The sequence below is a fragment of the Acomys minous genome (genome assembly GCF_964271855.1).
Source record: "Acomys minous genome assembly, chromosome: 9".
Classification (NCBI taxonomy): domain Eukaryota; kingdom Metazoa; phylum Chordata; class Mammalia; order Rodentia; family Muridae; genus Acomys; species Acomys minous.
The window spans coordinates 122,829,012-122,842,423 of NC_140490.1; the positions used below are offsets into that span (position 1 = coordinate 122,829,012).

At 39.6% G+C, this 13,412-nt stretch overlaps 1 long non-coding RNA gene across 1 annotated transcript in view; it reads right to left on the minus strand.

The window, feature by feature from the left end:
* The window catches only part of LOC311604624, a 75,408-nt gene extending 62,652 nt beyond the window's left edge, over positions 1 to 12,756 (minus strand). Inside the window, exon 1 of the long non-coding RNA XR_014781585.1 lies at positions 12,629 to 12,756. This is a non-coding gene — a long non-coding RNA (uncharacterized lncRNA). The remainder of the gene's footprint in view (positions 1 to 12,628) is intronic.
* Between the last annotated feature and the right edge of the window lie 656 nt (positions 12,757 to 13,412).

Genomic DNA, 13,412 nt, shown 5'->3' on the forward strand with positions numbered 1-13,412 from the left:
TGGCAGATTGGTGAGAAGCAGGCAGGCAGGTAGTTAGGCAGGTAGATGGGCAGATAGATTGACAGATGTCATAACTGAGTATATGGTACTCAGACAGACAGGTAAATGTTATTGCATTTTTAGTCAACTTCTCAGTATCTTAAGTGTGGAAATTGCAATTGTTTTAAGATTCTAAGAGTTAAAAGCTACACTTGAATCATGATTTACATGGTCCATGTACCAGTAAATGGGAAAGGGAAAATGACTGAAGGCCTTGGTAATTGTTTCTAACATTTCGGCTTAGACGATTAATAGTTGTTCTTGGGGTTTAAATTGTGTGGTATTTTAAGTTATTAAGAAGTGTAGTGAGAACTGGATTTTGGAGCATAGTATTTTATGTAAATGATGAAAGCAAATACTCAGACATATTCCTTCTTTTGATGGCCCTAACAGGCTGTGCTTTCTTCACAAGCAACAGTATTTAGGACTACCTCCACCATATACATTGGATTTTGTTTTGCTTTTCATTTTGTGTACTTTGATTATGTTTGTGTTAGCACAGTGTGCTGGATAGTTTTATGTCAACTTGACACAAGTGAGAGTCACTGGAGGGGAAGGAGCCTTGATTGATAAAATGCCTTCATAAGATCAGGCTGTGGAAAGACTGTAAGGTATTTTCCTAATTCAGATCGATAGGGGAGGGCCAACCCCGTTGTGGGTGGTGTCATCCCTGGGTTGCTGGATCCAGATTCTTTAAGAAAGCAGGCTAAGACTCACATGGTATATACTCACTTATAACTGGACACTAGCCCAAAAGGCACATCCCATGAAAGTCTTTACTTACCAGGAGATTGAGATAGATGTGAGGACATCCTACTGAGACTCTAGGTAAGAGAAATATAGGAGATGGGGAAATAGAAGGGCACAGAGGGTCCTAGAAACCTACAAGAAGAACATCATGATGGGTGGATTGGGGCCCAGGTGTATCTGCTCAAACCATTGCACTAACCAAGGACAATACAATAGTAAACATCGAACCCCTATTCTGATCTACCCAATGGATAGGACATCCTCCACAGTTATGTAGAGAGTGGGGACTGACTCTGACATGAACTCTGGTGCCCCATATTTGACCACTTCCCCTTGGTGGGGAGGCCTGGTGGCACTCAAAGAAATAATAAGCAGGCTACCAAGATGAGAGACTTGATAGCCTATGACCATATAGCAGGGGAAGAGGTCTCCTCAGTCATAGACCCAGGGGAGGGAATAGGGTGAAAGCGGGAGGGAGGGAGCAATGGGAGGATACACGTGATGGGATAACAATTGAGTGGTAATCTGAATAAATTAATAAAATGTAAAAAAAATAGTGAAAAAAAAAGAAAGCAGGCTGAGCAAGGCATAGGGGGCAAACCAGTAAGCAGCGCCCTTCCATGCCCTCTACATCAGTCCTTGCCTCCAGATTCCTGCCCTATTTAAGGTCCTGTCCTGGCTTCCTTTGATGATGAACAATGATATGGAAATGTGAGTTAAATAAACCCTTTCCTCCCCAAATTGCTTTGATCATCATGTTTCAGCACAGCAATAGTAATCGTAGGACATATGATATAAAAATTGACATTATACACCATAAAAATTAAACCATACTAAGTTGCAAATTTAAAAATAATTTATTGAAATTTCTATGAAAATAAATCAAAATAGAAACATTACTGAATGTAATAAAAAGAACCTCTCATCTCTTGCCTAGATAATTTACATTTTATTGTAGCATAAATGGAAATTCCAGTAAAGAATTTTTTCTACTGTCTATACAGTATTTTGAGACAAAAGTTAATTCTGCAGATGTGCTCTAAAAATATTTTCACTTTTAAATCATTTGTTGCAGCATAAAGACAACTAAAGAGTTTCCTAACTTATATTTTTAGACTGTATAATGAGATCATTATTTCCAGAGAATAATTCCTCTTTCCAATTGCCTGAAAGCACTACCATAATAATTTGATTTAGATTGGGGAAAAAAAACAATCATAGTCTCTTTTCAATTAAAAAACATATTTCATTTTTTTTCCTCAAACTCATTACAAACTGAACAGTTTCAGTCAGAACAAGCAACTTTTATAGAAAAGCAATCAAAAGTTACCCTGTCATTGTGATGTGGTAATACGGTCTAACTTTTGGGGGAGATGTGGGCATGAGCAGGTACATACTCGGCTTTTTAAAAATAGTTTCTTAATGCAGTATATTAGCTTGGAAAAAATCTAGATAGAACATGTCTTCATAATTCACATGATACAGCACAGACTCAAGTATATCAATAAATGTAATAGTGTTGTGTGGCTGAACAGAGAAAACAAAACTGAAGCTTTAAAAGACTATAGGCCAATAAATACTTTGTAAAAGCCACAATATCAGAATGCATCCTTCTGGGTGTGTTTTTTAATTGGAAGAATAATTTCAGAAGAAATTTTGAATTTTTTTCTTTTGAAATTTACTAGGCAAGGAAAATTTTGTAGCAAAGTTTATATTCTAAAGTAATTTGTTTAAATACAGATTTAATGAGGAAAAGCAAAAGCTAGTTCAACTATAATGTACAATTCTAAGATTTACATCTTACATTGTATATGTGTAGTTAGCTCTTTTACTCTTCAACTTTTCAAATATCCAGAAAAGTTAACATTGTCTGAATGGTATAAATGGAGGCTCAGAGGCCAAAAAAAAAACAAAAAACAAAAAACAAAAAAACCCAAGTATTTACTCAAGATCACACCACTGCTCATGGGAAGCATAAAAATGCTGGCCCAGACTTTAATCAATAGCCCTTCTTTCATTGCAATAGAAATTCTTTACTTTCTGTGCTACAGTTTCTCTGCTCAGTCACATTAATGTCAACTTTGGCAAGAATGTGGGGATGACCTAAGGGAATAGGACCTTATAAATTTTTATGGAGAGTATTATCAGAACATATCATAGCTAAAAATGGTCACTCCTTTCTCCTCACAATTTTAGGAATCCCTACTCTATAAGATTGCTTGTTTTTCAGGTTCCATACAAGGATATAGGTTTTATCTTTCCTCTTCATACACATGTGTCATTTTTGTGGTTATACTCACTTCTTTCCCTTTCCCACAGCCTCCCTTCAATGCCCTCCAGATATTTTTCATTCCTCCTCCAATTAGCCCTGTCTTCTGCTTTCTCACTACAGTTTTCATTACCCTATTTTCTACTCACTTAAAATCTTCTTACCCAGACACTGAGACAGCAGAATGGGAAACATAACAGGAACATTGACCTGTCGTCTAAGTTTATCTCAGAAGACAGATTTCCAGTTGATTGATAAGCTTCAATGCAGAATGCTCACAGAGCTGAGGAAGTAATGAGAGGAAGAAGTTCCCACCTGTAAACAGCCAGACGCATGTTGTCCAAATATGTTGCTGTGATGGCAAAGTTCATTGCTTTAAAATATTTTTGTTCATTAACACATTAAGTCCATGAAAGCCATGGCCCCTATTTGTGGAGGCTCATGCAAACAAAATTTTGCTTTAGGTGTCTAACATAGATCCTATATTACCTGAAGTTCTGTATTCTGAGTCCTTTCAAAAATTTAAAAAGAAAAATATCTCATCTTACATTATAATAATTCCCTTTCTATTATACCGTCTGAAAACACACACACACACACATACACGCACACACACACACACACACACACACACACACGCACACGCACGCACACACACACACACACACACACACACACACACACAGACACATTATCACAACCTCAACTCTGTTTAAAAGTCTAAAGTTCAAAGGCTCTTATGAGATTAAAACCATCTCTTAACTATAACCCCTGTAAAATCAAATTCAAAAAGTAGACCACATAATTCCAACACGCAGTGGCCAATAATGTACATTACCATTCCAAAAAGGAGGAAAGAGAACATAGTGAGGAAATACTGTACCAAAGCAAAAGTGAAAACCACTAAGGCAAACTCCAACTTCTACATATCCATCTATCTGATATTAAAGTACTCTTCTAATCTCCAATTCCTTTCGGTTTTGCTGAGGGAATCACACTTCTCTCTCTGAGGCCCTATTAGCAGCTCTCCTTGACAGGTATCACACCACTCTGTGATCTCCAGCATCTTGGGATCTCTAACACGATACAACAGCCAGGTCTCATGCTTCACAGCCTCACACAATGGGCCTCTATAGAAGGACACCCAGGACACATACCTGACCTCAGCAGCTTTCCTAAACCGCAAAGGAAGATGCCAAAGCCCCTTTCTTGTATCTTTTAAAGCCAGAATGAGGTGGCCGAAGATGCCAAGTTCTTCTGCTTCCTGGGGCTGGGACGTGATCCCCTTCTTCAAATACAGTTTCACCAGCTTTCTGCCTTTGGTATTTTCCTTTACTGCTTAAGCTTTTCTTTCATTTTCACAAATTGGAAGCTTGGGGGAGCAGAATCTTGCTCTGAGGTCGTCACTCCCTTTATTCCATTTAGCATCAAGTTTTTCTTAAAGCTTTTTGTCTCCTTGAACACTGGCCTTAGCTCTATTACACTTCCTGGTGCTCCTTTTCTCCTCAAGTTGTACATTTTGCATTTTTCCTTGCTCAGTTTGATCCTCTTCAATAAAGATTGTTATAAGAGTGGCCACTATCCCAAAGAAGAAGAAGAAGAAGAAGAAGAAGAAGAAGAAGAAGAAGAAGAAGAAGAAGAAGAAGAAGAAGAAGAAGAAGAAGAAAACAAAAGAAAAAGAAAAAGCCAGGCCTAGTGGTGCATGCTTGTAATCCCAGCACTCTGGAAGGCAGAGGTATGTATGTGTATCTCATTCAAGGCCAGACTGGTCAACAAAGCAAGTCCAGGACAGCCAAGGCTACAGAGAGACACCCAGTCTTGAAAAATAAAAGTGGTTACTAGTAACCATATGACTGCAGTCAATACTAGGATGTCTTGAAATCTCCTTGCGAAAGCCATTAATCCAAAAGTCTTCAATTTAACCTCAGGCAGATTTTTTGGGACAAAGACATTCTTTGCCAAAAGATCAGAATAACAGTCTCTAGGCCACTAATATTCTTCTCCTCTGAAATACCTTAAGCCAAAAATTCATAATCTACATTGCTCGCAACACCACTGTCTTCCCTGATCCTACTAGTATATTAGTCCCCACTAAAAGAGTTCAATTGTTTTCCTAATCCAAAATCCCAAAGTCTGAATTCTGCCAACACGCAGCATAATCAGGTCTGTTATAGCAATACCCTGTTCAGTCCCTCATAACAACTTTTTTCTTTCTTTATTGTTTTAATTTTATTTAAGTAATTTATTCACATTGCATCTCAATTGTTATCCCATCACTTATATCTTCCCATTCCTCCTCCCTCCCTCTTTTTTTAATGTTATATTATTTTTTAATTATTAAAATTACTTTATTCTCTTTACATCCAAATCATAGCCCCTTCCTGTTCTCTTCCCAGTCTTTTTATTATTAATTCATTCATATTACATCTCAGTTGTTATCCCATCCCTTGTGTCCTCCCATTCCCACCTCCCTCTCGCTTTCCCCCTACTCCCCTCCCCTATGGCTGTGACTGAGGGGGGCCTCCTCCCCCTGTATATGCTCATAGGGTATCCAGTCTCTTCTTTGTAGCCTGCTATTCTTCCTCTGAGTGCCACCAGGCCTCCCCATCCAGGGGACATGGTCAAATATCCCCTCCCTTCCTCTTTGGTCCTATTCCCCTCCCCTAGGTCTGTGACAGAAGGGGACCTCCTCCCCCACTATAAGATCACAGCCTATCAGGTCTCTTCCTTGTAGCCTGCTTACTCTTCCTTTGAGTATCACCAGGTCTTCTGACCAAGGGGAAGTGGTCAAATAGGGGACACCAAAGTTCATGTACGTGTCAATCCATACTTTCCACACAATTGTGGAGAATGTGCTGTCCATTGGCTAGATCTGGATAGGGGTTCTATGTTTACTGCATGCATTGTCCTTGATTGGTATGCTAGTTTGAGCTGGCCCACCTGTGTCCAGATCTGCCAGCCTTAATGGTCTTCTTGTAGGTTTTTAAGACCCTGATCCCTCTATTTCCCCATTCTTCCTTACCTCTCTCACCTGGAGTCCCAGTAGGAAGTCCCAGTATCTATCCCAATCTCTGGTTAAGTGAAGACTTTCAAGGGACATTTCTGTTGGACTAGTGTCCAATATAAGTGAGTATATACCATGTGTAACTTTTGGGTCTGGGTTAACTCACTCAGGATTTTCATTTCTAGTTCCATCCATTTGCCTGCAAATTTCAGTATTTCCTTGTTTTTAATAGCTGAGTAGTATTTCATAGTGTAAATGTACCACAGTTTCTTTATCCATTCTTCAACTGAGGGACATCTCCATTGTTTCCAGATCCTGGCTATTATGAATAAGGCTGCTATGAACATGGGTGAGCATGTGTCCTTGTTGTGTGGTGGAGCATCTTTAGGGATAATTTGACTTCCATCTTTCCCATTTGGATCTGCTTGAAATCCTTTTGTTGTCTTATTGCTCTGGCTAGGATATCAAGAACTATATTGAAAAGATATGGAGAAAGTGGGCAGTCTCGTCTGGTCCCTGATTTTAGAGAAATTTCCTTGAATTTATCTCCATTTAATTAGATGTTGGCTATTGGCTTGCTGTATATAGCCTTTATTATGTTTAGATATGTGCCTTGTATCCCTGATCTCTCCAAAACTTTAAACAGGAATGGGTATTGGATTTTGTTAAATTCTTTTTCTGCATCTAAGGAGATGATCATGTTTTTTCCTTCAGTTTGTTTATATGGTGGATTACATTTATGGATTTCTATATATTGAACTATCCCTACATGCCTGGAATAAAGCCTATTTGGTCATGGTGAATGATATCTTTGATGTGTTATTGGATTCTGTTTGCAAGTATTTTATTGAGTATTTTATACTAATGCTCATAAAAGAAATTGGTCTGAAATTCTCTTTCTTTGTTGGATCTTTGTGACATTTAGGTATCAAGGTGACTGTGGCCTAATAAAAGGAGTTTGGTAATGTTCCATCCATTTCTGTTTTGTGGAGTAGCTTGAAGAGTATCAGTATTAGCTCTTCTTTGAAGGTCTGATAGAATTCAGTGCTAAAACCATCTGACCCTGGGCTTTTTTTTGGTTGGAAACTTTTAATGACAGCTTTTATTTCTGTAGAAGAAACAGCACTATTTAATTTGTTTATCTGATCTTGACTCAACTTTGGCAAGTGTAATTGATCAAGAAAATTGCCCATTTCCCTTAGATTTTCAAATCTTGTGGCATATAAACCTTTGAAGTAGGATCTTGTGATTCTTTGTATTTTCAGTCTCTGTTGTTATGTCTCCCTTTTCATTTCTGATTTTATTGATTTGGATAGTGTCTCTCTGCCTTTTATTTAGTTTGGCTAATGGTCTGTCCACCTTATTGATTTTCTCAAAGAACCAGCTCCTGATTTTGTTGATTCTTTGAACTGTTCTCTTTGTCTCTAATTTATTGATTTCTGCCGAGTTTGACTATTTATTTCCAGCCATCTACTCCTCTTGGGTGTTTCTGCTTCTTTTTTTTCTAGGGCGTCCAGAAGTGTCACTAAGCTGCCTATATGAGATGTTTCCAATTTCTTTTTGGTTGTTGTTTTGTTTTGTTTTGTTTTAAGACAGGGTTTCTCTGTGTAGCCTTGATTCTCCTGGACTTGTTTTTGTAAACCAGGCTGGCCTTGAACTCACAGTGATCTGCGTGTCTCTGCCTCTCAAGTGCTGGGATTAAAGGCATGTGCCACCACTGCCCAGCTTCTAATTTCTTTATGAAGGCACTTAGTGCTATGAATTTTTCTCTTAGCACTGCTTTCAATGTGTCTCATAAATTTGGATATGTTGTTCCATCATTTTCATTGAATTTTAAGAAGTCCTTAATTTATTTCTTTATTTATTCCCTGACCCAGTAGTCATTAAGTAGAGAGTTGTTTAGTTTCAATGTGTATGTAGGCTTTTTTGTTATTTCTGTAATTGTTGAAGTCCAGCTTTAGTCCATGGTGATCTGATAAGATACAAGGTGTTACTTCAATCTTGTATCTGTTGAGACTTGCTTTGTGACCTACTATATGATCAATTTTGGAGAAGATTCCATGAGGTGCTGAGAAGAAGGTATAGTCTTTTGTGTTTGGGCAAAAAGTTGTGTAGATATTTGTTAGATCCATTTGATTCATGACATCAGTTAGTGTCATTATTTTTCAATTTAATTTCTTTTTCATTGATCTATCCTTTGGTGAAAGTGGGGTATTGAAGTCTTCCACTATTAATGTGTGGGGGTCGATGTGTGGCTTAAGCTTTGTTAATATTTCTTTTACAAATGTGGGTGCCCTTGTATTGGGAGCATGTTCAGAATTTTTATGTCATCTTGGTTGACTTTACCTTTGATGAGTATGAAATGTCCTTCCTCATCTCTTTGATTAATTTTGGTTGAAAGTCTATTTTATTAGATATTAAAGTGGCTGCAACAGCTTGCTTCCTGTGTCTGTTTGCTTGGAATATCTTTTACCCTGAGGTAATGTTTGTCATTGTGGCTAAGATGTGTTTTTTGAATGTTGTGTCTTGTTTATGCATCCACTCAGTTAGTCTGTGTCTTTATATTGGAGAATTGATGTTGAGAGATATTAATGACAAGTGACTATTAAGTCCCTTGATTTTGATGTTGGTTGCAGTAGAAAGTTTGTGTAAAAAAAAAAATAAAAATAAATAAAAATAAAAAGAAAGAAAGAAAGAAAGAAAGAAAGAAAAAAGAAAAAAGAAAGTTTGTGTGGATATGTTTTTGCAACAGTGTAGTTATCTATTTCCTGTGTTGTTTTTGTTGTAGTTTGTCACTTTGGGTTGAAGTTTTCCTTCTAGTAACTTTTGTAGGGTGAGATTTGTGGATAGGTACTGTTTAAATTTGTTTTTATCATGGAATATTTTGTTTTGTCCGTCAATGGTTATTGATAGTTTCATTGGGTATAGTAGTCTGGACTGCCATCTGTGATCTCTTAGGATTTGCAGGGTCTCTGTCAAGGCCCTTCTGGCTTTTGTGGTCTCTGCTGAGAAGTTGGGTGTAATTCTTATAGGTTTGTCATTATATGTTACTTGGCCCTTTTCTCTTGCCGCTTTTAATATTTTTCTTTGTTCTGTACATTTTATATTTTGATTATTATGTGATGGGAGGATTTTCTTTTCTGGTCTATCTGTTTGGTGTTCTGTAGGCCTCTTGTATGTTTATATACATCTCCTTCTTTAAAGTGAGGAAATTTTCTTCTATGATTTTGTTTTCTGGGCCTTGGAACTGGACGTCTTCTCTTTCCTCAATGCCTACTATCCTCAGGTTTCATCTTTTCGTAGTGTCCTTCGATGTTTTGTGTCAAGAATTTTTCAGATTTAGCATTTTCTTTGATGCTTGTTTCAAGTTCCTCCATCTCTTAAATTCTGTTAGATAAGCTTATCTCTGAATTGCTTGCTTTCCTCTCTAAGGTCTCTCATCCATGAATTTCTTCTATGTGTGCTTTTATCATTGTTTCCATTTTCATCTTCACATATTGACCTGTTTCATTGATTCTCTTCATCTGATTCTATTTTCCTGAAATTTTCCAGTGATTTCTTCATTTCCTCCCTATAGGCCTCTTTAATGTCTTCAATCTGTTTGACTGCATCTTCCTACATTTGTTTATAAATCTTATTAGTTTCCTCCATTATCATCTTCATTACTAAGGATTTGAGTTCATTTTCTTGTGTTTGAGTTCTCAGGGTTGATTTCTTTGGTATAGCTGGGATCTGGAGACGTCATATTGTTTTGATTTCTGTTTGTATTTTTATGCTGACCTTTAGTCATCTTGCTATCTCTAATGCTGGGCTGTAGTTTCTGCTGTCCCTCCCTAGATCAGGCAGATTTCAGCTCCAGGGGACTTTGTTCCACACCCTGGACTCCCCACTGGGTCAGCAGAGGCCTATGCTGTGCTTTTCAACCCAACAATCAGTTCTAGGTAGTATAGATAAAGTTGGCTATCCTTTCTTTGGCTGGGCTTTGAAAACCCTGCCCTTGGGCACTGGGGCTTTGGGGGCCCAGGCTCATTCCACCCTAGAGTGCTAGAACCCCTCCTGGTTTGTGGGAGTTAGCTAGGATTCTGCCTGATCAGTCCAGGCTGTAAGGCCTAGGTTCAGTCCTGCTTGAGAGAGCAGATACTGTCCTCTGGCTTGTGGGAGTTGGCTGGGCTTCTACCCAATCCCTCCAAGCAGGTTCGGCGCCATCTGGGCATGTGCAGGCACTCCCACTGGGTTGTGGTAGCTGGTCAGGCTCTACCAGAGCCTGCAGGAAAAGCTCCTGGGTTGAGGAAGGTGGCCAGGTCTCTGCCTGATCCCCTCGGTCCTCTTCAGACCCTCCTGAGAGTGTGGGAGCCTCTGCTGAGCTGTAGTTACTAGCTAGACATTTTCTCAATCCATTCAGGCCAAATCAATTATGCTCAAGTGTTCAGGAATAGTTTGCTGGGATGGCTGGCTAGGTTTCTACCCAACCCATTCAGACCACACCACCTTAGATCAGTGTGAGGCTATGGAGCTGTAGCTGGAGAGCGTGTTCACAGCTGCCTGGGCCCCCATGTGGGCCCTGGGTCCCTCCATGGACTGGTGGGATGCTCTGAGTTCAGATCTATCCAGATCCACACTCTCGGGTCCCCATGGACCAACCAGTTCTGATGCAGTTACTGTGCAGCCCACAGAGCAGTCCAAGAGGGAGAGAGAGAGCACGCAGAGAGTCAAGCATGCTGGGCTGGGCTCATGTTGCGAGCCCCTGGGGCTTTCTGTGGACTCATGGTCCGTCTGAGATCAGAGCCATCGTTTTCCTGCGTTTTGCCAAGGCCAGCTGCTCCAGGGTGGTGTTTCATCACCCACAGTTCAGTCTCAGATACCAAGTCCATGATGTGGTGCAACAGCAGCAGCACATAGCGACTGAGCACCCATCCCCCATGGGCCAGACGGATGGCCAGATGCCAAACCCACCTGTGCTCTGCACTTTGAGGACCCCTCTCATCTAGGGCTCCTCAGGGCCTGCAGTCTGTAGCTCTGGCTGGGTCCCTAGTCTCAGTCCTGCAAATCAGATACCTTGTGTGTTCAGCGCTACAACCTTGGATCTCACTCACAACTTCTTGTAGTCCATGTTCTGTTGCTATAAAGAGGCACCATGACTGCAGCAACTCTCATAAGGAAAAGCATTTTATTGGGGCTTACAATTAATGTTTACAGTTTCAGAGGCTTAGTTCATTTTCATCATGGAGAGGAAAGCAAGTTCACCCCAATGAGGGGACACTTCTACTTTAGTCCTGGTGTGTGCTCACTAAGTGGCAAATGTACCATTATATTCAAGTAATGAGATTTTTTTAAGATATGGTAATTGGAGATTGAGAGACTTTAGTAGATTCCCAGGTTACTAGAAATAAAACTAGAAAACTGTGTGAGTGCCTCTGTGATAGTTACATCAAAAAAGGAAACAATTATTGTATGTTTATAGTTCACTTCATAAGATATGTTCAAATATATTTAAGCTTTACTGAAATTAAATATGATATCAAGAAAAATCTAATTCAGTAGACCTTTGGAATTTTTATTTTTAAGGTCCAGTCAGCTCTGAAACTGGGAGTGCTATAGAAAACAGAGGCTTTGACTCAAGAATTGTAAACTCGATGCCAAATAAATCTCTCTTGTATGTTTTCATCTGGACATTTGAAATCCTTAGTGGATGCCTTCGAATAATATCTGCTGACATTAAAAACCAATATTGTGAAAGTTAGGTCTGATGGTGCAGGCCTGTGATCCCAGATACTTGAAAGACTGGCAAGGTTGGAAGTTCTAGTCAGCCTGAGAAAGTTGTTGAGACCATGTCCCAAAACATTTTTCAAAGGAGATCAAGAGCCAGAACTGTGGCTGTAGCTCAGTGGCTTGGTGCTTTTCCGGCACACATCAGGCTCTGATTTGATGCCCAACACCACAAAACAACAACAGTATCAATAGTATAATATTTTACACATATATAATTATAGTAATATAGTTCAGGAATCATACTGTGTGGTTGTTATGCAGCATTAGCACATTTTAATTTATTGTTCTATTGATTTCTTTCAGTGTGGCTAAATTTTGCCACTAGGTGGCTCTTCGTATAGTCTATCATGTGAACCTCTCAAATGTTTTGCCATAGAGTCCTTTAAAGATTTTTAAAATAAATAGTAGTGGAATGAAGTCAGTTTAAGAAAATGGGGGAAAAAAGAAATTGGGGGAAGCTCAAAGGTGTGTGTGTGTGTGTGTGTGTGTGTGTGTGTGTGTGTGTAAGAGCAGGAGGCCCTTATCATAACTCACCTCTTAGAGGATAGTCATGCTATCATGAAAACAGGACTCTTATAGGAAGGGAAGGGGCCAGTGCAGGATAGGAGATGAGACTGGGGGAGGAGGACAAAGAATAAAGTAAGGAAATGTCATCATAAACCCCATCATTTTATATGCTAATTCAAGAAGACTAATGAAAAGGAAAGACCCTCCACACTCTCAGTAACTAATGCAGAAGACAGGACTAAAGCAGCTGCGCAGCAGAAGCCATCCAGGACAGGGTTTCTCACACTTACCTGGAAAACAAGGATTTTCACCTCCAGTTTCACAACAGCATACCTTCCAGTCAATAGCTGAAGAGGATAACATTTGAAATTGTTCATTTAAGAAACAGCTTTGCTAGTAGAAGCATCCAGAGGGTCCTAGAAACCTACAAGAAGAACATTATGATAGGCAGATTTGGGCCCATGGGTCCCATTCAAACTATGGCACCAGCCAAGGGCAATACAGGCTGTAAACTTCAATCACCTACCCAGATCTAGCCAATGGAAAAGACATTCTTCACAGTTGAGTGGAGAGTGGGATATGACTTTCACACGTATTCTGGTGCCTCATATTTGACCAAGACCCCTGAATGGGGAGACCTGGTGGCACTCAGAGGAAGGATAGCAGGCTACCAAGAAGAGACTTGATACCCTATGAGCATATAAAGGGGGAGGAAGTCCCCCCCAGGCACAGTTATAGGGGAGGGGAGTAAGGGGAAAATGAGAGGGAGGGAAGAATGGGAGGATACAAGGGATGGGATAACCATTGAGATGTAACAAGAATAAATTAATAAAAAAAAAGAAACAGCTTTGCTAGCATTTGAGGGAAATTGAAAGAACAAAACAGCCATTCATTCTGGCAGGATAGGCTTTCCCAGACTATACGTCATCCCACAGTAAACAGTAGAACATGGAAAGTAATCGTTTAAACCCAGCACCCACCATACATGGCAATGCATTGTCTTTAATTCTAGCACTCAGGAGGCAGAGGCAGATGGATCTCTGAGTTCAACATCAGCCTGGTCTATACAGTGAG